At 35.7% G+C, this 23,370-nt stretch overlaps 1 protein-coding gene across 19 annotated transcripts in view; it reads left to right on the top strand.

The window, feature by feature from the left end:
• LOC124174678 (probable GPI-anchored adhesin-like protein PGA55) overlaps positions 1–23,370 on the top strand; it is a 116,854-nt gene that overhangs the window by 37,344 nt on the left and 56,140 nt on the right. For all 19 annotated transcript variants that reach the window (XM_046554035.1, XM_046554029.1, XM_046554032.1 and 16 more), the window contains exon 2: positions 2,727–2,769. The gene's annotated coding sequence lies outside the window, so the exon portion shown is untranslated. The remainder of the gene's footprint in view (positions 1–2,726; positions 2,770–23,370) is intronic.

Below are 23,370 nucleotides of genomic sequence, written 5' to 3'. Positions count from 1 at the left end.
GTATGATTTTCGAAAAGTTTTTTAAAAACTGAACATTTTCTAAGGAAATCAATAAATTTATTTTTTGATTCGTCAATATTTACCGACGTTTCTTTGACTCGAGTGAGTTTGCGCGTTGTTTTTAATGGACTGTACACCTCATACACCCTTAATTACGAAGTTGATAATTAAAACCACCGTCGCCGAAGCTCGAACCTGAACAAAAGCTGCGCGTGGTGAAATTGCGAGCCAATTAGTCTGTTCGTTACCAAAGTGTTAAGTTTTAACATCCCTTGCGGTAGATTTTAAAACCGGTTAATGACCTCAGAAGTGGTCATTGTCTTTCCTTTCTTTCGGATCTTCGAGTTTTCCAAAACTTTACTTCGAAACCAGTTCCAACGACAATCATATCTCACTTGGGACAAATAAAAAGTGAACATTGTAGTCGTAGAAGTTGAAACAAATTCATTCCGACTTTTTTCACAAGATTAAAAAGCGGAAAAACACCGACAAATCAACGCGTCTCTATCAATCTGTCTTCAGACTTTAACGTTTCTTGGCTAACAATGAATTTAATTGTTCATCCTCTCATCTTGGACGAGTGCAGAGCTTATCGCTGAGTGACCCTTCAAATTCTTAACCTTATACGCGTCTTGTGAGTCGTGCATACTTGCAGTGACCTTCACGGCACGTTTGTTAAACACGTCGCGATATCAATTAAACGTGCTTTTTCCACCGCTTACGCGCGAGCTTATATCATAATTAATTTTTATCGTCGATTCTTGGTTTTTAAAAGAGTTCACATCGCAGCTTCGCGTCTGATCGGAGTTCGGTTATTGCATTTAGATTTTTATTTTTTGAACAGTATTTGCCCCTGCGGAATGGTCAGGCATTTTTATGCAAAATGTGTTGCTTGATACACGCGTTGACAAGTGTCTGTTAAAAAATATCTCTCTAAAATAAAAAAAAAATAAATAAATAAAAAATATGCTGTTGCGAAAATTTCACGCTTGTGCAACGATAAATTGACGTTAAAGCCTGATTTAACTAAAACGAAGTAGAGTAAACCTCAGAAACTGATTTTGCGTTGCAATAACGAAAAAAGTACCAACAATAGCGCTAAAATGGTTACCCGCACCTCGTTTTTCCTAATCCCAACAATATTCAAACAGTTTTTTCAACGATACCTTTTTTTGCTGATTTTTTCTAGTTACTTTAACAAATGAAATTTATCTCAGTGTAGAAAATCGAGAATTCGTGCATCATGATTTCCGATCATTGAGATAACGATGAAATTTTCAATAAAAACAACGAAACGTATCCATTTTCGGGTAAGCCAGTTTTCAGTTTAGATTTCTTAAATTCGTTTCGAACTTTGTTCCAGGAATTCAATCTTGAAGAAATCGGTTATTTTAATTACAAATGGAAAGGTGTTTAACGTTCGTACAAACGTCGGGAATGGCCGGGTACGTGTATCGTTAACCAGCCATTAGCTTTTTTCTTGCGGCTGGTAAGACGCTACAGCGTTGGTGATTTATCCGATTTCGTTTCAAGCATTCGAAGAAGAAAGAGTGCCCGCAAGGCTGCAGCTCGGATTTATGGCTTCTCAGTTACGGGCACCCAGCTAGTGCTTCCGGTTTAAATACTACAGACGACTTATTGTCCGCTGTGATGCACTAGTTGGAATTATTATACATATTGCATGTATATGGGGAATTCCATGCGAATCTGAGTAACGTCTGACCCTCGCCATTTCTGATTTTGTTTAAAAAATTTTCTGCAATTTTCCCAACTCTGAAAACGTAGCCTGAATATTTTCAGTTTTTTTTTTTTTTTATTCAACTGCTCAATTATTTACAAGTATTTGAAGTGTTTTTTAAAAGGAACTTTCTCAATATTCTCAAAAAAAAAGTTTCAGACACTGCATTTTCTTTTTCAAGAATTTCTAGGCCGGTTCCATTATAGAACAAGTTTTGTATATTCTTTTGGCACATTCAACTTTTTTCGTCAACTTCGTAATGAAACCGGTCTAGAAATAATCTAAGAGAAAAATAAACGATTTGAGAATTTTTTCTGAATTTTCAGACGGTATTAAACGATGTTTTAGTTAATGAAAAAATTCAGAGTGCTAGAATATAGTTGAAAAAAAATCAGCTCATCGTGGACTCGCGGTTTTTGAAATTTTAGGATAAGAAAATACAGTTTTTCAGTATTTTTTATGAATTTAAAAAAAGGCACTTTTTAAAATCACTCTCAATATTTGTAAATAATAATTAACCGGTTGGATAAAAAATCTGAAAAAATTCAGGGTACTGTTTCAGAGTTGAGAGAATAGCAGAAAAAATTTTGTGCAAAATCAATTTCCCATATAATACGTAAAAATCAAACCGCATAATGAAGTGGCGAAATTCTTCGATTCTCGTTTTGATTATTATTATACTTATAACTGGGAAGTTTAAAACGGAAAAACAGTAATATCAAACGTATTGAAAAATAATGGAATTTCATTTATTTATTCTTCTTACGAACGATATAAATGCGAAAATTGTATGAATTTACATTTCGCTGTATTCGATCAAATTATTCTTACATAAGCTGATAAAATTTTGTGAATGTTCAGGCTTCTACTTAGTTTCGTTCAATTATTTCTTCTCGTTTCGATAGGTCAGTTTTATTGCCGATTTTTTTTTTTTTTTTTGATGATTCTTGAATCACTGACTAAATGATGTATTTCTTTTTTGTTGCAGGAGGATTTTAGAAATTTTACTGCCCGAACCTAATACAGACAACGTAAGTAGTGCGAAATTCACCTACTCTTCCAACTAAATAAGTTATAACCTCTTAGATGGTGCATTCCATGCAAAATTACCCATCCTAAGATCCTAATCGCTTCGGATTTTTCCTCTCTCTCATAATTCAGCCCTGACTTTAAAACCTGTCGATAAAATGTGTGAAAAAGACTTTTTTTTTTTAAACTAGAACGCTCCATATGTATCGGGTATTCCACGCCAAATCGATCAGGATTTCTTGGATATGGTCCGAGATTTTTTTTGCATCGTTGATCCGCTGAAAAGCCCTCGGATTTTTTTCAAGTTGTTTTTTTTTTTTTATTTTCAGTATATTCGTTTTATTTATCATTTTTAAAAACCAAGACCAGTATCTTAAGTTACGTCCAATGGCATGTTGGTTTTCACAAATCATGATTAAAATGAATTTGCCCAAAAATAAAAACTTGAAAAAAGATTGACTGCTTTTCAGGGTGGTAATGACAATTTAAAAAATCGTAGACCATATCCATGAGGTCAAGGGTCAGACCGTGGTAGATTTGGCGTGGAATGCTCCGTACGCATACAATAATAAAATCAACCTTTAAAGGCATTTGGAAAAACCGCAAACAGGGTGAAAATTATATTAGACTTTTACACGCAGTTGATAAAATACTCGAACCTCGCGTCTGTGACAAGGAGGACAAAACGCGCCTCTGCAGACCCGAATTCGGTATTGATCCGGTACACGTATATAAAGGCCGTGCAGGAGGATACCTGACGGAGGAAATGCCAATCCTTAGCAGGACACGCAGTTCAAACAACGACGCACGAATGCGTTTTATAAAGGGATACGTTTCATTTTACGCCCACGCAATGGGAACGCAGGCTCGTATATATGCTTGATGGATAATGCCTGCTTAAAATGCTCGTCGCATCTTCTGTGTTAGCAAAGTCCGTGAGTCACACTTGTGTTTCCGAGGATTATTAGTTTCGGTTTGCGTATCGAATTTAAATCATATTTACAACTCGTCGTGCCACCTCTTGTCTCTCAGATTTCTTTTAGCTTTGTTCTTTGTTCAAAGAAGCGTCATATTTTTTTTTTTTTGATAATAAAGAATCGTAATGTGAGAACAAACATTTGGTCGTAAGACACTTTTGCGTGAGTTGAGGAAACGGGTGGAAAAGAAAAAATAAAATTCAAAAAATTGTTTACATCTTTGACCGATGGAAAAAAAAAAGAAACATTGTTTTTTGATTCGAAAAATCTTTAAACAGTTTCGAGAATTATTACAGACCTTGAATTATGATGTATAGTTTATTTGGATTACGAGATAAGTCAGCGTCACCTGACTTTGTACAATTTCAATGATCTTCAATGACTTCGCATTGTCTTAAAGTGACGCTGGATCGCTTCACATTATTGTGATGGATTCAAGTGGCTTTGCATGGCTTCGGATGTCTTCAAATAACTTCACACTATAACTTGATATGTGTAGAAACAATTCCTGAGACGACTCGCCGATCTAGAATGAATTTAAAAATGAGTCATCCTTGAGTAATTTTTGAAAAATTTTGAATTATTCTTTTGGAATTTGGTTTTTCACTCAAAATCAGAAACACTGCGATTTTTTAAGCTTTCGACTGGTTCGATCCAAACCGAATTGAATGTCGAAATCGGATCAATCTGTGAAGTAGATAATTTACATTATACCGAGCTTGATTATTTATATTACAAATGTGAAAAAGTGCCGGTTTCGGGACATCTACGTATTTTTTTCACGGTACCACGTCGTGGGAAGTTGGTACAGATTTCTGAGAAAAATTGGAAATTTTGAAGAAACGGGAAAACTCAATTTTACCAAATTGCAGTTGAAAAAAAAAAAAAAAAAAAAAACACTGTAAAAACAAAAAACTCGGAACTTCTTAATAATTATCAAGATATTTCTATAAATGTTGCGCAAATAATGTTCCGCACAGAAATTGAGATATTTCTAAAAATAAATTGTGAAACTGTGTCAGAGGTGATATTCCGAGTTAGTTACTGAAAACAATTTTTTTTTCCACAGTATTTTCCCACCCCTTTTCAAAGCGTGATATATTCATAGACGTGACGAAACGTGGACTAAATTCGAAAAATATAGACTTTGAGTGAGCAGTTATTTATTCACTAAACGTGGTTGGTAAGCCTGGACCTGTACCGTGAGGGCTTAATTACTCTTTTCGCATCATTAATCTGAAATCTCACAAAACAGGGCCTGGCAAAAAAGTGATTTTATCTAAACTCTGCAGCCCAGCTGTCTCGTCTCAAACTCCGTGACTATATAAATAAAAGTGTTTAGCAGTGGTTCTCTATCTTCGAGGTGCACAAACTTCTCCGTATTATCTCTGATGCCTAAATCTCGCCAATTCGAATTCATCAAATCGTTGTTATCTCTTCATCCTCTCGAAAGGAATAAGTTACAAACAGTGTTCGACTTGTCTCGCGGAGAGAAAATAACCGAGAGCACAGAACCAGAAAGCCGGCCGATAAGAGCTGACTGACAACGGACCGTCGACGTGTGGACGAGATGAGATGAAAATTTCGCTCGTACGTGTATGCAGATATTGTCGGCGATGCTGAATTATCTTGTATCGCGTTCCGGTCAATTCCTCTACGCGAGCTTCTTTACACCCGCTTTTATCCTCCACCGACGCATCTTGTCCTACGTACCGTAACGATCGCATACGCTTGAAATGTTGCAATTTGAAATTCGGTATTCGGTAAATTCGGTATCAATTTCATCGAGAAGTTTCAGTAGGTTCCAAAACATCTGACGATAACTTTTGTTGATGACGGCGAGTTTGGCATGTTGAACAGGGACCATATTTAATTATAAAAGTTGTTTTTCTACCGATATTTCACTGTTTATGAACCGAACGTTGGAAAAGAAAATTGTTACAACATGCACAAAGTCTTCCGTTCCTTTATGTTTGTGTTATTCAGTTAAAACCGAGGTTCAAACGATCAGCTGATTGTCCAGTACGACGCCATATTGCTCAACCACGCCCCTAGGTTGAATATTAATAGAACACATTTACAGGAACATCGGCCGCTTTGAATGAATCAATTCAGAATATTCTGGTAGTGATATTTGATTGTACAGATGAGAATAACTATCAATTTAATCGAAAACCTAATCGTATATGAGTCAAACAAACTGCTTGGGTAAATTAGTGGATCCAATTTCAAACTAAATTCAAGATATCGTTGAACAGAAAAAATATATGACGAATTCTCATATCGATCAGATAACTCGTTTTCAGATTATTGTCGGGCAAAAGGAGCTTTCATTCTTGGAGATAAGTGAGGAGTCGCCGAAACAAGTTTGCTCGAAATCAAACAAGATCCAGGTTAAATTAACCCAAATCAAATGACCAGGCTACATCTGAAAAGGTTGAGTCGTTCTTCGGCCATCAGACATAAAAAAATGATCAGAAACGAATCGAATCGAAGTGACAGCGTGTAGTCGAACTTTTCTCATCGAAGTAAAATATGTGGTGAGCACCCCATCTAAATTTCAGATCGTATCACGAAATTACCCATAAAATTTACCCATTTTCGTCGCAAAAGGAATATTTATTCTTCATCTACTTCGGCGTCAGGAATTTCGGTCTTGCCAACCTTGATCGGAAGGTTGACGATCTCACTGTAAATTAGCCCCAACTTCCTTGACTCTGCACCTCAGGATCTCTGATTACGAGTGCAGAAGGAAATAGAGGAAGATGAAGCTGCCGTAATGAGGGAGCCGAGGAATTGGTTGAAGACGGACGTCGAAGGTCATCCGAGAAAGCGTGTACGGTCTACCTAATGTGAATTGTAAAGCATGCAGCGAACCTCGACTCTACCTTCATGGCCTTCGCGCCTTGCACCGCTGTACAAAGGCACATTAATGCACCTCACAGCGCTGCGTTATATCCTTGTGCATTTTCCTCTAGTGAGTAAACTCACTCAACGAAATCTCAGAGGAAAGTGACATTTCTTTGGCATTGGTTCGTTTTATCGGGGATTGATTGAACGCGGTCCAAAGACGTTGAATTTTTTAGTTTCGATGATGAATCCTTCCTAAGGTAGGGACGATTTTCGTATGAAAACCGTGCGTCGTGTAGTCCCGTGTTTTATGCGCACCATAAAACTTTCAAGACCCTGTAACATAAATCTTGACAGCCGAATGAAGGTACTTGGGGTTAGGAGGTTCGTAACAAGATGTTCAGTCATTTTCGAACGACCGTCATTCCACCGTTCGAAATTCAAGTCAATATTTTTCCTCTCGTGTAACTGGTATTAAAAATGTCAGAAATAATCTACAAACTACACTGAAAACGGTTTGAAATTTTTCAAATGAGGTTTGTGTAGCTATCTTAAAAATCGATCGATAAAACAAGAGGATAGCTGTCAATTGTCGAGTTCTAGTTCAGCCACGAATTTGATTTTGCGATCGGAGGAATCAATATTTTATAAATATAACTTGTCAGAACTTGATTCGATTGTTGCTTCCAAACATCTGTTTCCCAATCTTCTCATCTTAACACTTTTTCGACTTGACTGTACACCGGATACATCCTTAACAGATTGAACGGTGGATCGAAGTAGCAGTTGATGATTTTGACCTGAGCGAAGAATAAGCACTTGTAATTACTAGTCAGGATATCTGACGTTGTAATTTCTCTAAACAGTACCTCAAACACACCCATTGTGTTCCGATCTGTAGCCACATGCATTATGCATGATGGGAAGAAACATTTATGGTCGTTGATCGTGAACCTTACCCCACTCAAAGTTAACCCAGTTCAAGGACTGGTTCTCTCGACTTCCATTTTTCACCCAATATTCCCTGCAATTCTAAGTAAAGAGCTCGGATCTGATAGATATAAATGAAACTCAACGATGCGGCCGATTTTCAGTATAACGAATATCGTAAATCAGTTCGGTATAAGAAGAAAAAGTGAAAAATGAAGTGACGTTACGCTTTTTTACCGTAATTTGCGAAGCTCGGTGAAAAGATGTCTTCAGAAATGTTCCATAATTTTTATATATTTATTTTTTTTTCCCCGCATAAATTATTCACAAATTGATCATGTTTTTGGATAGTTCTGAGAAAAGTTTCGGTTATTCTGATAACATCAGAATAACTTTGAGAATTCTAGAGATTTTCAGCAATGAATTCATATTCTCTAGGGACCTCATTTTATACTAAAAACTTGGAAAAATCCTACTGTTCAAGTTTCTGACTAAAATTTTTGACTAAATCGAGTTCGAGGTGAAAACGTGAGAACGAATCATTAGATTCTCAGAAATTCTGGCAAGTTTTTGAACATACTTCGACGTACTACTGTATTAATATTATGAAAAAAAAAGAATGTCGAATAAATTTTTATTTCACCAAAAGCGTTACCGTGTAATACCTTACAACAAATATAATGCGTCATACATCGTTGGGTATTCAAAAGTGTGCGTTTCCTCTTGTTTGCACAACTACTTGCGTTATCATGGCACACCTGCAAGCGTTTTTCGAGCACTTACCTTATACCGGTCTCGAAAACCTTGAACTTGACGGTCGTCCGTTGCCAGGCCGAAATTCGGTCCGTCGAAGATAACGATTAGTGATGGGGGAAGCGAGTTTCTCCGGCTCTTGCACGTCTGACAAAATCAACCGACTGTTTTCCATGCGCGCATTTCATGCCAACTGCATCAGGATTTGATATTTTTTGATTTCGATATTTTTTCAAATAATCGTAACGCCTCTAAAAACTGGTAGTTTCTTATTATTTATATTTTGATCCGACGATCTTTATGCTATCCATATTAAAATAGTTTAATACTCCCATCTGTTTTGAAATTCTCGAAGAATGCTTCGAATTTTTGTTCTCGTTCCGATTATTTTAAAATTGTTTTCATTGGGGAATTACTTTCTCATTCTCTGTAGCATTTTGAAAATTTTCGGATTCACCCAGATTTGTCAGCGTTTCTAAAATTTTATAAAAATACTTGGTCTTTTTTAACTCTCATACCGATACGTTGAAATTTATCAATTCACCGTTTTTTATTCCACATCGAGTTCCACACGTTTAAAATTTTAACTGTATCTTTCAAACTTCTTTCGTTACCTTACCCGAACGATCGTTCTCAATTCAAAAATATTTCAAAATTTCTTTCGACGTTTCCAAAACCATCGTACATTGGTTTTTGTAGATCAAAAATTTTCCAAAATGCCGAGAAGAAGGAAAGAGAAAGATATCCCAGGATGAAACCCATTTTGAAATGATCGAAACAAAGAACGAAATTCTTCGCAAGAACTCGGTCAAGAATTCGAAAGTAGTTGAAATTGTAAGAGTATACAAATATTCATAACTCGAGAACCATCGCATCAGGAGATTGGAGATAAAAAACGACCATCTTGGAGGCGCTACTATAGAAAGAAAGAAGAAATCTCAACCGTATTGAAAATGGTAAGGCCAAAACGTGATAGACTTGACACGGAATGCCAGTTCCATATCTCGATGCCTATTTACACACGATGAGTATACAGTACACATGCATGCGTAGCTTTGAGCAGCGGTAACCGTTGACAAAGTTCATCGTGATATACTCACAACGTATTTTCTTATACGCGTTGGTGGTTCGACTATGAGATTTCGTTTGCCGAACATTTTTTTCCCGTGTGAAGATCAAATAATGATAAAATAACATTCGTGTATCTTTAATTTACCATCAGCGCATTTTTATTACACACGGAAGGAAATTTGTTCAATTCATCAAACAGAGTGAAAGATTTGTTTGTTTTTTTTTCAATTTAATCCTTTAAAGCATATATTTTTCGTAGCAGTTAAATTCCTTGAAACTAGGTATATAAGGGTTCTTGAAATCACTGATTTAAAAAATGGAATCAGATCTGAGCAATTTCTAAAATTCAAAATGGTGGATATAATACGAGCGAATAGGATCATTTTCTATATATTCATTTCACCATATTGGATCCGCTACCTTAAATTTTGAAATTCTGACGTCGGATTTGTTTCCAACAACCCCGAAAACCCCCCCGGTAACAAATTTCAAGCGAATCGGATCATTTTTTGTATTCTCGGTCCGCCATATTGGATTCACTATTTTGTGCCTTGAAATTTTGAAGTTGGATTCGCTTTCAGTGTCCCCAAAAACCCAAAATTACCGAGTGCCACTATTCTAATCCCCATAACTGTCCCACAATTACGTTTATTCTGTAAAAACAGACATTTTCAACACTTTGTTTATTTATAGGGCTCACTATGTTCGCCGAATCATCATAACCCCTTTTAAAACATCAAGATTGACATCTCGAAAGTTAAATAATGCAAAAAAAAAGAAAAATGACAGCTATGTCTCAAAGATTGAACATAAATCTTGAATATATAATCCATTCAACAAGGTGTCTCGTTTACAAGACGATGTGCCGCTAAGGGTCAAGTACGAGACGATTACGTCGGTAACGTAGATTCAGCCCGTAGCGTTCAGCCGAAAGTGGCGCTGCAGGTTGAATCTACGTTACCGACGTAATTGACTCAATCGAAAAACGAACCGTTTCTGAATTAATATCCACATGTATCCGTGATTATTCAGTTAATATCACAAGTTGCGTTTTGGAGTCTCGCGTCTCGGAGTAAATGAAACTTCTTTGTTTCACGCTCGATTGCCATGTTTGGTCAAGATTGTAAATTCTCTTACCCTCTCCCTCTCTCTCTCTCTCTCTCTCTCTGTGAGTGCGTTATGTAATATTTTCAGACTTTATACAGTCTGATATCGGTGAGAGCCAATTAGGATCAGCGCGGTCAAGGAGCACAGTGCCTGTCTCGTATCTTCAAGGATGAAGCAGCTTCGAGTCTTGGGAATTGGTGTATTAATGTCACCGAGAGCATTGATGAACGTTCCATTTCAGCCGTGTTTGGCCCTGAGGTCACCAGATAAATAGTTATTCGCGCGGAATTGACAACCCTATAAATTGGCGTTCGGGTGTTATCCACCTAACATAAACATGACAATATCGAAACGACGAGAAAATGGCGAGTGGGGAGTTCAGAAACTGTGTATTACAAACCCTATGGTCAGTCAAATTGGATTTAACTAAATCGTCATCCTTTCAGCACTGATAAAATCCTTGAACCCACAAATTTTTACTGAAACATAAGATCCGGTACCTGATCAACAATTCCAGAGTCATTGAATTATTGTATCATTTTTCAATGTCAAAATCATATGGATCTTCGACTCTCGTGGCTACGATTTTCGACTTTTTGTTTGATTTTTGATTCAGAACAGATACTTCAGAGATTAAGTTCCGGTTTTCCTTGAGTTTCACTCTTCCAACCCTGATTTCAATACATTCTTTTTTATTCGATACATTTTTTCTTCAGGGGACTGTAATAACGCCTTACGAATGGAACATGATTTTGCTGTTAACCGTGAAGAGCGCAGAAGTAAGCATATAAAAAAGAAATTCTAAAAGATCACATCATCTTCGATGGTAAATTTCACTGTACTTTCGCTGTGACGCCAGTCTCTCGGCTATGTCCGATGCCCGGAAGTCTCGCCGATCTTAATCGGGTCCTATCGGGTCATACAATATATCGACTTCCACGCGATCTATCCTAGAAAGAAAGTCTATATAAGCGGCGGTGGTTCGATGTAGGGAAAAGAAAAATAAAGATTCGATCACCTTTCTCCCGCGTGGATCAAGTTCGAAGACCTCGAGCTGCGGCCCAGTGACATCGTCACGAATAGGTTCATCCTTGCTGGATGTGTGTCAACCGCTGTATGTGTTCCACGGAACGGCCTCTTAAGGAACGACAAGCCGGACCGTCTGAATCAAAAGTTAGGATATGAGAAAAATCGGTTTTTAAATTCTTCACAAATGCCATCTGCGCCACCGACGGTGAACACCGGTGAACAGAAGGGAAGTGAACATGGGTGAGAGAAGATTTGAAGAACAGAAGCTGTGATGTTAAAAACTCGAGAATGGTATATTGGGTTACAAGTGCAGAAAGTGGGTCATTTCCGAGGAGTGTGAAGTTTGCAGAATTAGCCAAGGCGAGCGATGTAAACGCACACGTTATTTTAACCAGCACCTGTGAATATAAGCTTGGTTTGAGAAGCAAGCGAATGTATTATAGCATCATAATTTTAAAAAAGTAGTCAAAGGCAAACAAGACGCCCGGAGGCACAGGCCTGGTCTCGTGAAACATAACCTAAACGCGCCAACTTCAGGTTGAATTTAGTCGAATGACGTCATCGGCAGTGTGTAAAGTCCGTGCGCAAAATTGAATCATTGAAAAGTACGCATGCGCAAACAAAGTACTAGTGCGTAAAATTAAGAATTTTTACCGTACCGTTGAGAAATAGGGCACTTTGCACACGCGTCACAGTCTTCAATAATCTAACTTTCCAAGCGTTTCTTTGAAGAAATGTTTTACAATTATGAGGTCGAAGATTCTTGAATTCTGGTGTGTTTGATCCGATTGTTATGTTTTTGGGTCCACGTTACCTATTCATCCTCAACAGGATGTATTTATCAGACCTTTCTCTTTTATCGACAGATTCGGAACATCGTACTAACACTTCCTGTAAAATGATAGCGTTTATCATTGAATTTGCTTGTATGAGATTACTGAGAAGAGTTTGGAAAAGTGTGGGAACAGCCATAACCTCAAACCGAGTGAACATCAGCTGTGAGCGTATTAATTGCGTTTTCATCGATTTTGCAAACTTTGCTTAATTACTACACAAGGACATTTTATAACTCGATCAAACAGTGCAAAATATGATTCACTCGCTCAGTCGGTAATCAGACGTCCCCTTAATGATACTCCGAAAACAACCGACTCGAATATTTAGTTTTATCACAGAATATTTCGAATCGAATTTTGTCCAAATTAGTGCAGATAGATGATAATAATAATTTCGTCTGAAATTTCTAAAACTAAAAATCGACGTATCTCACAGGTATACAGACTTAAAACTCAATTCTCGATAAACTCAATATTTCTTTTACATGTAATCGCAAGTCGACACATGATTAACGAGGTTTTATTCTCTCGTGTTTCGAATATTGATGAAAAAAACTTTCTCCAATCTGACCCCGAATTTCCCTGAACGGTCTTTTTTTATAAACATAATAAAAAGGAAATATTTTATAATCGTCACACTTTGAAAATGATCAATCATACTCTTGACCGGTTTTTGTTGAACCGGAATAAGAAGCATAAGTCTTGATACTTGATCTTGAGAATGAGATACGTAAATGATCCCTAATTGCCGGTCAAGCATTAAAAGTTGTTAACGCAGATGCATCGGCTCGGAATCATTTAGTAGAATAAATAAACAAATTGATGTTCGCGCAAAGGGCGTCTGCGTCGCCAATTGTTAAATTACATTTGATTGGACTTGAGTGGCGACTGCAGTGCATCGAAATGCATCGCCGCCATTTTTGTTGAACACTATCAAGGAGCGAGAGACGTCGATACGACTCTAATTAGCTCAGTTGTATTGTGAATAAAGGGATGTGAGTGAACGACCTTTGCATCTTCAATAAAATATTTCATCACTTTCTACGAGGAATTAATTGCCGTGATACGTGTGTAGACAGAATCTCTTCGGCTTATCGTCTGCACGTTCAATAATGCAACACTTTATTGTGCCAACCAAACGGGCTTGGAATGAGGATTAATACGCCTAATGATAAGAACCGTTATAACAACAATTACAACGAGTTCGGTTCGGTTACGTCACAAATTTTATGGAACGTTATTTTAACGTTGTTCGAAAGTTCTTCAAAATTAGTTATCACAGAATTTATCTGGCTAAAAATTTTCTTTTCAATTCATACCGCCATGTTGCATATTGTTGCAGCTATGTATGGACAAAAATATTTCAAGAATTTCAACTAAACTAAACTTCGTAGTCTTTGTAAAAGTTAACTAAATAGTGAATTGATTTATCCTGGGAAAAATGATGCTTTTCTTTTTTGGCTCCTATCATTTATAATAACATTTTAAACGCTACATCTGGAATTACAAATTATTAAAAGTAGCTTTAAACGTGTTTTAAATGCGTGTCATTTTCGTGATGTCATTATTGAGTTTTTTAAAATGCTAAAGCGTCAATATTTAGATTTTGTAGGTTACGATAATAACGTCAAAATCATGTATATTGCATATTTGCCATATAACAATGTTATAAATATACATAATTAGTTTTTAAAAAATGAGTTATTGTTTAAACAGATCAAAAAAAAAAAAATCATCTCCTCAATAAACTTACATTTCATTTTGAGCACCCGGTTTTTGTCAGACTATAATTTCTAAGCTCAAATTTATCGTCGTACCATAAATATATAATAATTATACAGTAAAATCGACATGTTTTACGAGAGCTCAGGAGACTCTGGCTTATTGTTAGAATCAAATGTTATTGTAAATTTTTTCGAGGCTTTAACTACCGGAGTAAAGAATAATCGCAAAATCAAGATACCTTTTAATTCTTTATACCGTATCATCAAACGTTCACGATTATAGTCATTCACTGTATTTTATAGTTGGTATAATAATAATATACCTGCACGGAGCGGTGATAAGTAATTATTATTATTATTAGACATTTAGAAATAAAAATTACAGACACAATTTCTAATTGATTCGACGATAAAATTGATTACATTTTAATCGCAGAATACACGTACGTAATTTTTGATTAGAGAAAAATAATTGTAAAGATCGCATTTGGATTTTGCAATTAGAAATTATATTTGTATGCTAATTTTTTGCCCGTTACAATATACAAGTCTCAATTTGTAATTTGTGCACCTGCTATTACAAATTGCAAAAATTTACCAGATTATTATTATCAACTCCGAGAAGATGACGTCAATTTCTCTTCCGTCGGTATTGCAGTGAGAAACTTTTTTCTTTTTCCTATTTAATCTACTCGCTAAATTCGATCGCACTGATAGCTAGTCCAAGTTTTCAATATTTTCAACGGTTAAACCAGACAAACAGGTTTCGTCGAGCGCGTCTAGGCGAGAAAATAATCGGCAGACAGAACGCGTCGCGGCTTGTATAAAGTTTCGTAATTCACAATTAGCATTCGGGAATTCTCGACGCGTTTTCACTGAATCATCCATGACTCCAAACGTCTGGGGAACTCGGATAGATTTATCTACACGAAGAGACGCTGGATTAGCATTAACGAATTTCTTGTTTGTTAGGTTTCCTTGCTTTCTTTCTCTTTTTTTTCTCTCGTCAACATCTACACGGTGTCAATAACCCATTCAAACGAGCATAACAATAATTCTACAAAGACGCGTGACTGATGAATTCTATTTAAACGCACTTCGAATTATTTTGTATGAAACTGATCATTGATCGGAACTGAATATTAATGCTGATGAATTTTGCATAGAAAATTTAACGGACTCGTCGGTAGAACTGATCGTTTTTTGTTTTATCGTCTTACGTATTGGAATTTGAATTACCAGTTTGAATTAACAAACGACGCTAAAAAATTAATGATATGAGCTTTCTAATCTAATGATAAAAAGGTAATTCTTGAAATAATCTTGAACTTCACAAATCGTGATCTAATCTAATCTATATTTGTAATTTGTAAACAATTTTACTGTCGGTAACAAATTAATGTTTCAATAATCTTGTAATTGCATTTTAATAATTTAATTGTAAACTCGTCCAACACCGATCTTAATATTTACAAGCTTGAAAACTCTGAAATCATTTATGATTTCCTTGAAAACTTGTCAACCATTTTACTATCTTAATTAACGATCTTTATCACAGATATTACACAGCATCCTACCGTAATAATTTTCAAATTTAACGGTGAAAACTTTACTGCAAACTAAAAAAACAAAGACAAAAAAACAAATCACAACTCGTTACAAGTATATTCAATCCGTTAACCGTAGTGATATGAACTGGGTCTTGTCTTGATTTCTAATTAACTGTCGACGCGCACCTTGAACACGCAGCTCTGTGTTTATTGTATTTATACCGGCATAAAATCCAACCTCAGCCTCCAGTCATGGATAACAAATGGAACCGGAAGCCAAGACGCATGTCTCGGCGGAGTGGCGCCAAACGCTTGAGCACTGCTGCAAATCCAACGGATGCGGCGGTTCTCCGGTAATGCTGCATAATTTGTCCCGCACTTATGAATAACGATTAAACAACACCGTTCAATATTTGTTCAATCGCTCTATCCGGCTAATTATTTTCTCATCACGCGTGCATGAAAAGTAGAACTTTGCGTAGCAGCTTAGCGGGATGAAAGTGGCCAACTTCATCTCGGTATTTTAAAGATAGACTTGCGCATGCGCAGTCCACCATTGCTCCGCCTTTTGTCCCTAGGGAGATCGCTTTTGTTTCTAGGGAGAAAAAATTGACTACTCGCGTTCAGCAAAACTGCCGTACAAAGCCCACCAATTTTTACGGACTTGTTATAAAAAATTTTGCGGTTGAATCGCAACTCGCGTGATTGCCGTCGTTGTTTTGTTCAGGCGCAAACTTCACACTTGTCGCAATTGCCAACTTTCGTTATACAATATATTATTGCACGTCGATATCATTCCCGATGCAATTCCAATAGATGCTTAATACTCCTCGTTTCTTTTGTTTGTTTAGTCCTTTTTTTTCCGTGAGACAAAAATTTGAGGAAATTTGAAATGAACCGAATCGTTGACTCGATTTTTCAAATTAGCCAAAACTCCGAACGATTATTTTTTTCATTTGTAATTTTTCATTTATTTTCTTGTTCCGCTGAACTTGTTTGTTATGAACTACGTGACGTAAATATAAGTCATGTATAAATTATAAAAATTCCATTTCAATGAACTTGGTAAAATTAATCTTTTTAAAATGCGTTTTTCTTTTGTTTCAGTCGATTCGAGTAGACCATTATTATCATTTAAATTTGACGTAGCAAATCGATGATGGAATAATTTGATACTCGAAAGCCCGTTTAACAATTTGAAAATTCATGAAATTCTAGCGTTAAACTTCAAATCGTAATTTCATTTTTTTTTATTTTTTTTTCCTTGATCTTCTCTTCGCTCAATCTTTGCCATTTGTTTATAACGTACAAATATTTACATCGCGTATTCTACGAATCAGTTCATTCAAGTTTACATCGAAGGCGTGAAAATGAAAGAATCGCCGGATTAATCTTCAAACTTTTCAACAACGATCAAAAATATGACCGAACTCAATCTCCAACAGCTTTCGAAGACGTCGTCTGTATAAAAATACACTTCGTCACATCACGGAGTTCATTTAACGTTAATCGTTATTTGTGGTGGCTAAGGCCGCAAAAAATTCCGAGAATGTCGTATCTTGTATAAATATATATATTTGAGCCTCGAAATCCACCCTCTGACAATATTTTTTATCTTCGAGGATTGCAGTGTTTAGATTTTCTTCTTCTTTTTTTCTTCCACTCTACTTTCTTTTCTTTGCCTATTGATCGTGATTGTAGAACCAGAGATATTCTTATTTTGTTGATGAATCGATTATTTTTTAAACTGTACTTTGACAAAATATTCATAATGGATATTATTTATAAGTTATTTTCTTACGAATAATCTACATCGAAAATATTGAAAAATTTGACAATCTTTTATTAGTTGATTTAATCATTTTTTTTTTCTTTGTATTGTCAACAACAGAAAAAATCACACATTTCTTCAATTTCTTCAATGATTAATTCCTTTTTTCCATAAAATAATACAAGATTGCTCTATCATCAAACGAGATCTCGCATGTTTTGTATTTTCAGGTTTTCTCTAAAATACTGTAAAAAATTCAATTGACTTGGTATATACGGTATTTAAATAATTCAGAAAAAAAGTCACAAGCATCCGTGAAAAACAACAAAAAAATAGTGATGTCAAAATTATAAAATATTCTCTTAGGAATGTAACCAATTAGTGTGAACGATTTCATCCTGAATTTTGATCCAAAATATGACGTTCCGCATTCGAAATGTAGAAAAATTCCGAAACATTCTTTGGCTCCCGACTCTTTAAAATCAACGTAAAATTACTCTGAAATATTTTGTTACTTCGCAGTTTGTGAGTAATGATTTCAAGCGAGAAATGAAAATTGAAAGAAACAAGAGAACGAAATATAAAAACCGAGGTTGATGAAATTATTCTTCCACAGTTTACGCAGCAATAATGATTTGTGTAACGTTAGCATGTTTTCCGTACACAAAGTACCCGTTTCCATGACATTGGATCAGTGAGTCTGCGAATGCGCGTGCGCGGAGTAACCTAGAAGTTAAAATTAGTATTTTCCGTACCGCGCGCATGCGCTGTCGCAAACAAAACTGACATTACGCGACCCTAACCTCAATTTCGTGCTTCGCGAAAAAAAGGGTAAAATTCGAATTGCAAATTGATCAATCAAAGGGCAAATTGGAAACTTACACTCGGACCGAACAAACCGATTTTGCCTCCTTGTTACACAACATATACTATTGTTCGCGATAAAGCGAGAAATGCATGAAACGAAGTAAAGTTGTCTCTTTATGTCGGTGCCTGATACTTATGATCCATAAGCTTAGTCACGTGTAAAAGAGGCATAAGCAATTAGGTTCAAAGATCGTTTACTGCTGAGAACCGGCACTAATGCATAGCTTCTGTCCTATTGGGGCAGATGGGCAGATGGACAGCGGGAAGCGAGGTTTACAGGCGTCCATTGCCCCTCGCCTAAATGAATTACTTTGTTTCAAGGTGATTGAAATGGTCGGAGTAAACTGTCGAAGAAATGACTCATCTTCGAGTACGTAAAAGTTGGAATGCCGTTCGACTTCATGCGCACGAAAATTCCGAGTCCGATTTTTTTTGGCTAAAATTTTCACCAATTTATTCCGCATTGTCGTGATACGAGTAACTGTATCTGAAAAACGTTGCCAACGATTGGGAATTTTATGAAAATGTCGCGAGTTCTACGATGAAAATTAATCCGAGTTGAATTGTGAAAAATTTTTGAAAAATCTAATTCCAGTCTCGTTGAAAATATTTTTCTTCAGCTGCTGAATTTTCGTTGAATTTAATTTAAAGTGTTTCCTTCGAATTTTCTCTCAGAACTTCATCTCAAACTCGAAGTCTTATCGCGCTTTTTTTTTATACGAAACAAAGTTCTAAAAATATAACTTTGACTTTTCTTCTAAAAATTTCTCCGCGAGTTGGTCAAAAATAGTCGGAAATTTAACAACTCCGGAGATATTTAGTTTTTAATAGGAAAATGAGATCTTCGTACGGTTTCTTATGCGTATAGATAATTGAATTAATTAGTACTGTAAAGCTTCTCTTCGTGTTCAATAATTCAAATATATAACACATACATATGTATATAATGGTGACGACCTGAATAACTCGCAAAACTAATGTTCAACTGTATTTTTTACTAACATAGAATATATGAAAAGAAAAATACAACTACAAACAAAAAAGAAAAAAGAAAAAATTACAAGTATAAGAAATTAAAACGAAAAAGAAAAATAAATAATACGTATATTGGCCAGATTTCCTGCGAGTTACAAGATTGTCTATGAATGAGTGAACTGCTCATACCTCGTGTATGATATACATTATATTGTACGTCGACTTTCTCTGGCCTGATGAGCTAAAAGTGATCAAGACATATACAGGGCATTCTATGTAAATTCCGCAACCAGTTTTTTTACCCGAATCATCCTCAATTGGATTTACAGTAACGGGTCAAAGCAGTTCGGCAGATTGGCTTGAAAAATTTCAGGTTTGCATAGAAAAAATTTTGCACATCTTGTGAAAATTAGAAGTTAATCTGAATCCGTAACTTCTTTTCACACATGTAGTTACAGTTGAAAGAATTCAATATTTTTATTTATTTATTTATTTTTTTGTTATCTTCCTATGACAGAATAATACACCGTTTTCCTTCGTCGTATTTTTCAGCAGTTTGAAAAAGTATTCGTTCGTCCTGCGAAAATGCACTTTTGATCGTTACGAAAATTTTCAACAAACTTCGAGGTAAATTTGAAGGTCAACGTACGGTTTCTCGGCAAAACTATCGATAAAAGTAGACAAGAGAATAGATTATTTTCCTCAATTTGAACGGGGAACGTCTGCTATGGAGAATCGAAGAATTCTGGAATTTTTCTCGGAATTTTTGAAACTTGTACATAACATAATAATTAACGAACGTCGTAATGAAATGATATAATGATTTTTCAAACGTCCAAAATTTTCGGAATACAGTTAAAAAAAAAAAAAAAAAAAAAAATGGTGTTTAATATCGGTTACACCATAGAACAGAAAAAAAAAATGAAAATCTCAAGATTTCTTATCATCCGTAAAAATTTCAACGAATGTTTGTAACGTTGATGTCAATACATTGCGACGTTGGCACGGAATTGCCCATACATACGGTGTGGGTCGTGAGTTATATCGCCTGCAGAGGTTTGTTCAGATGCTGTTTTACGCCGAGCTCGGCGTCGCTTCGTCACGTGTTGCGTCTGTAAGCTGAACGGCTAATATGAGTAATAACTTGGTTGTCTCCTCGAGTTTCTGTGTATAATACTTTGGGGCTCAACTTTATTACAGTTTCTTCACAAGTCGTTAGCCCCGTCGTGGGGTGCCGGGGTGTTGGCAACACTGATACCCCACCGCTGGATTCAAGAGAACGCCATCTGTATGAGAAAAACTTTTTTCTTTTTTATCGTACTCGTGAAAAAAGCTCACTTCGTTCTGCTCCTCGTGTATTTTTAAGCTTTTACATGCTGAAGGGTGATCGATATGAATTATTTTTTTTTTTTTCTTGTTTTTCGGTAATTAGGTTCTTCTTGTTTGATTTAGTCGCGTTTTCAAAAACCTCCCCTGCGATGTAATAAAGAAAATCTCCGCGACAATCAAGATATCGTTGTAAAGTTGACGAAAAAAAATTATCAGAATGGGTGGAAAATTTTTTCCAAAGAACTGAGAAACCGATTGATAGGTCAAGATTTTAAGTTTGTAAAAAATCCCGACACTTCTTTTTTTTTTTTTTTTAGATCGACTTTTTACCGTAGTCTAAATTTGTTTTGATACAACTGCGATTGCTGTTTCATTCGCGATATTCGGAATGTTTTTTTTTTTTTTTGCAACATCTGTTTAAATAAATTTTTTCCCTTTATCCGTTCGGTGCCCTCGCAGTTTTTAAATCTTTGATAAATTTTTCATTGATTCGAAGTTCCTTTAGCCTTCTTTGCAGACTAGAATTAACCAAAATCAAATTTCTCACGATACTGGAATTTTTTACTACGGCTCATACTTTTTCGTGCAACTCACGGTGTCGAAAAAAAAAAAGGATTTCGTTTCCAAAAACCTGTCGCGACATTGCAATAAGTATGCTTTTTGAACTTGATGAAATTGAAATTTAAAGAGACCATGTTTTATCACCGATTGATCAGACTTTAAAAAACAATCTGCTTCATCGAAGTGTTTACACTAGAAATATATAACAAGCAATAATAATGATCGACTTATCGGCACACTGAAAGAAATTTTTATTTACGGTTACCGCTCAGTCCTTAACTATTTTCATTTTTTACCTTCATTTTTAAACTTCAGAAACTGATTTTGCGTTGCAATAACCAAAAAAGGATCCGCAATAGCGCAAAATGGTTTTTCGTAATTCCAACAATATTCAAACAGTGTTTTTTTTTTTTTTTTTTTTTTTTAACAATACCTGCTTTACTGAATTTTTCCAGTTACTGTAACAAATGAAATTTTTCTCAGTGCACAAATTAATGGTTTAATAGTTTCTTCTTTCACCGTAGGAAGTCTTAATCTTATGGAAAGCTAAAAAGCACTTCGGTGGCTTACGGATCGATGAACGATGGTGCTTGGGCAGAAAATACGGGCTGCGTAAGCACCATCCCGCATTCCTTTCGAGCAGACACCATGCTCTCCGGCACATAATGCGGTCCATTGTTTTCGAATACGAACCACGTGTTCGCATGTATGCCAGACCAGACGTTAAACTCAAAAATGACATTCCTAAATAGACTCCTTTGGTCAGTCGGTCCTTACCGACCGAGTAAGCGTCACTTCTTGTTAGTTTACCCGTAAGCGTGACGAAAGAAACTATTTCTTGACAAGAAAAAAAAAAAAAAAAGTAGCAAATTTTCATCAAATCTCCTACGAATTTTACAAACAAGTGGTTTTTGGTTTCGCGAAAATCGTGATGCGAACTTGGTCGAAATGCGAAAAATCCATACACAGGAAAAAAAAAAAACAAACAAACAAACTTCAATCAATTTTTTCGTCTCCAATTTTTTCACCTACGGTTCTTCTTCTTTCTTTTTTTTTTTTTCAACCTACGTTTACTCGAAAATAGAGCATCGTTTTTCAAAAGTTTGACTTAAAAAATATGAAATAATTTCTGTAATGTCTTTTGAAAAAAAAATGAAGTCAATGGTCGAGCGTATGTTGTCCATGACTGTCGGTGACGTCACGACTCGTCGTTCCTAAACGATGAGTCGGAACGTTCACAATTTCTCCGTTGCATTCGAGTACTTTTTTACTCACCAATCCGGAATATTCCGGCTCCGTAGTCCATTCGACGCCTCCTCCTTTCCATAACGTGCTTTCTTTTCTCGTGGCTGGAAGCCAGTCATTGACACAGGCATACTTATGTCAAAGCTATTAATTAAAAAGAGAAGATGTAGAAAAAAAAAACATGTTACGGTAATTGAATGTTCCACTTAAAATATATCTTCATTCCCATCAAGACACTTTCAAATAAGCACGATTCCTGCCTCATTGTACAGTGAATTCGAAGGTTCGAAGACATTTTTAACTTCTCGATGTAACAGTAAATTTTACCAGAAATCCGTAGAAATGTCGGAAAATTCTTTACGAAGTTTCAGGCAATTTTATTGAACAAAGTCTCTGCGTGATTTCGTAGATTTACAAATTTAAAGTCGGTAAGAATTTTATGAAAAAAAAAATCAACACAGATATTTCGTATTTTAATACAGTTGGTAAAAAAATTCTGTATTATTTCTAGGAAAGTTTCAATCGTTCTGTTTACGCCTGAAAATTATCGAAAAAATTGTTGATAAAAATCATTGTGGAAAGTATTCGCATCTTTTTTCAGTATTGAAAATCAAAAAAGTTCGAATTCACATCTTTCTGACTGTTTATCCTTAGGTTAGGTTCAAAGCCTCTTGTGAAAAACTAGAATGCATTTCTGAACGAATAATTTGAAATATTAAAAAAAAAAAAAAAAACAGATGAATCGAATTCTTTTAACATTCAGTTCAAAAATTCTGGACATATTTGTGAAATAATATATTCAATGAAACAAGACGTTTTTTTTTCTAAAATATAAATATATAATAGCCAGAAATTGATCTAATTTGTCAGAAATTTTGATTGAATTGTTTTAAAAAAAAAAAAAAATGTCAATCGCGTCGCTGCTGCGGTTGTAGTTTATTCCTGTATAAACGGTTAGTCATCTGTCGAGAAGATATTAGAGCGATATCAGCCGTAATCGGAGCGAAGTACCGAGAAAACGACGAGTC

The sequence above is a fragment of the Neodiprion fabricii genome, chromosome 2 (assembly GCF_021155785.1).
Source record: "Neodiprion fabricii isolate iyNeoFabr1 chromosome 2, iyNeoFabr1.1, whole genome shotgun sequence".
Classification (NCBI taxonomy): domain Eukaryota; kingdom Metazoa; phylum Arthropoda; class Insecta; order Hymenoptera; family Diprionidae; genus Neodiprion; species Neodiprion fabricii.
The sequence above is the reverse complement of the archived record's forward strand: the minus strand, read 5'-3'. Positions and strand labels throughout refer to the sequence as shown.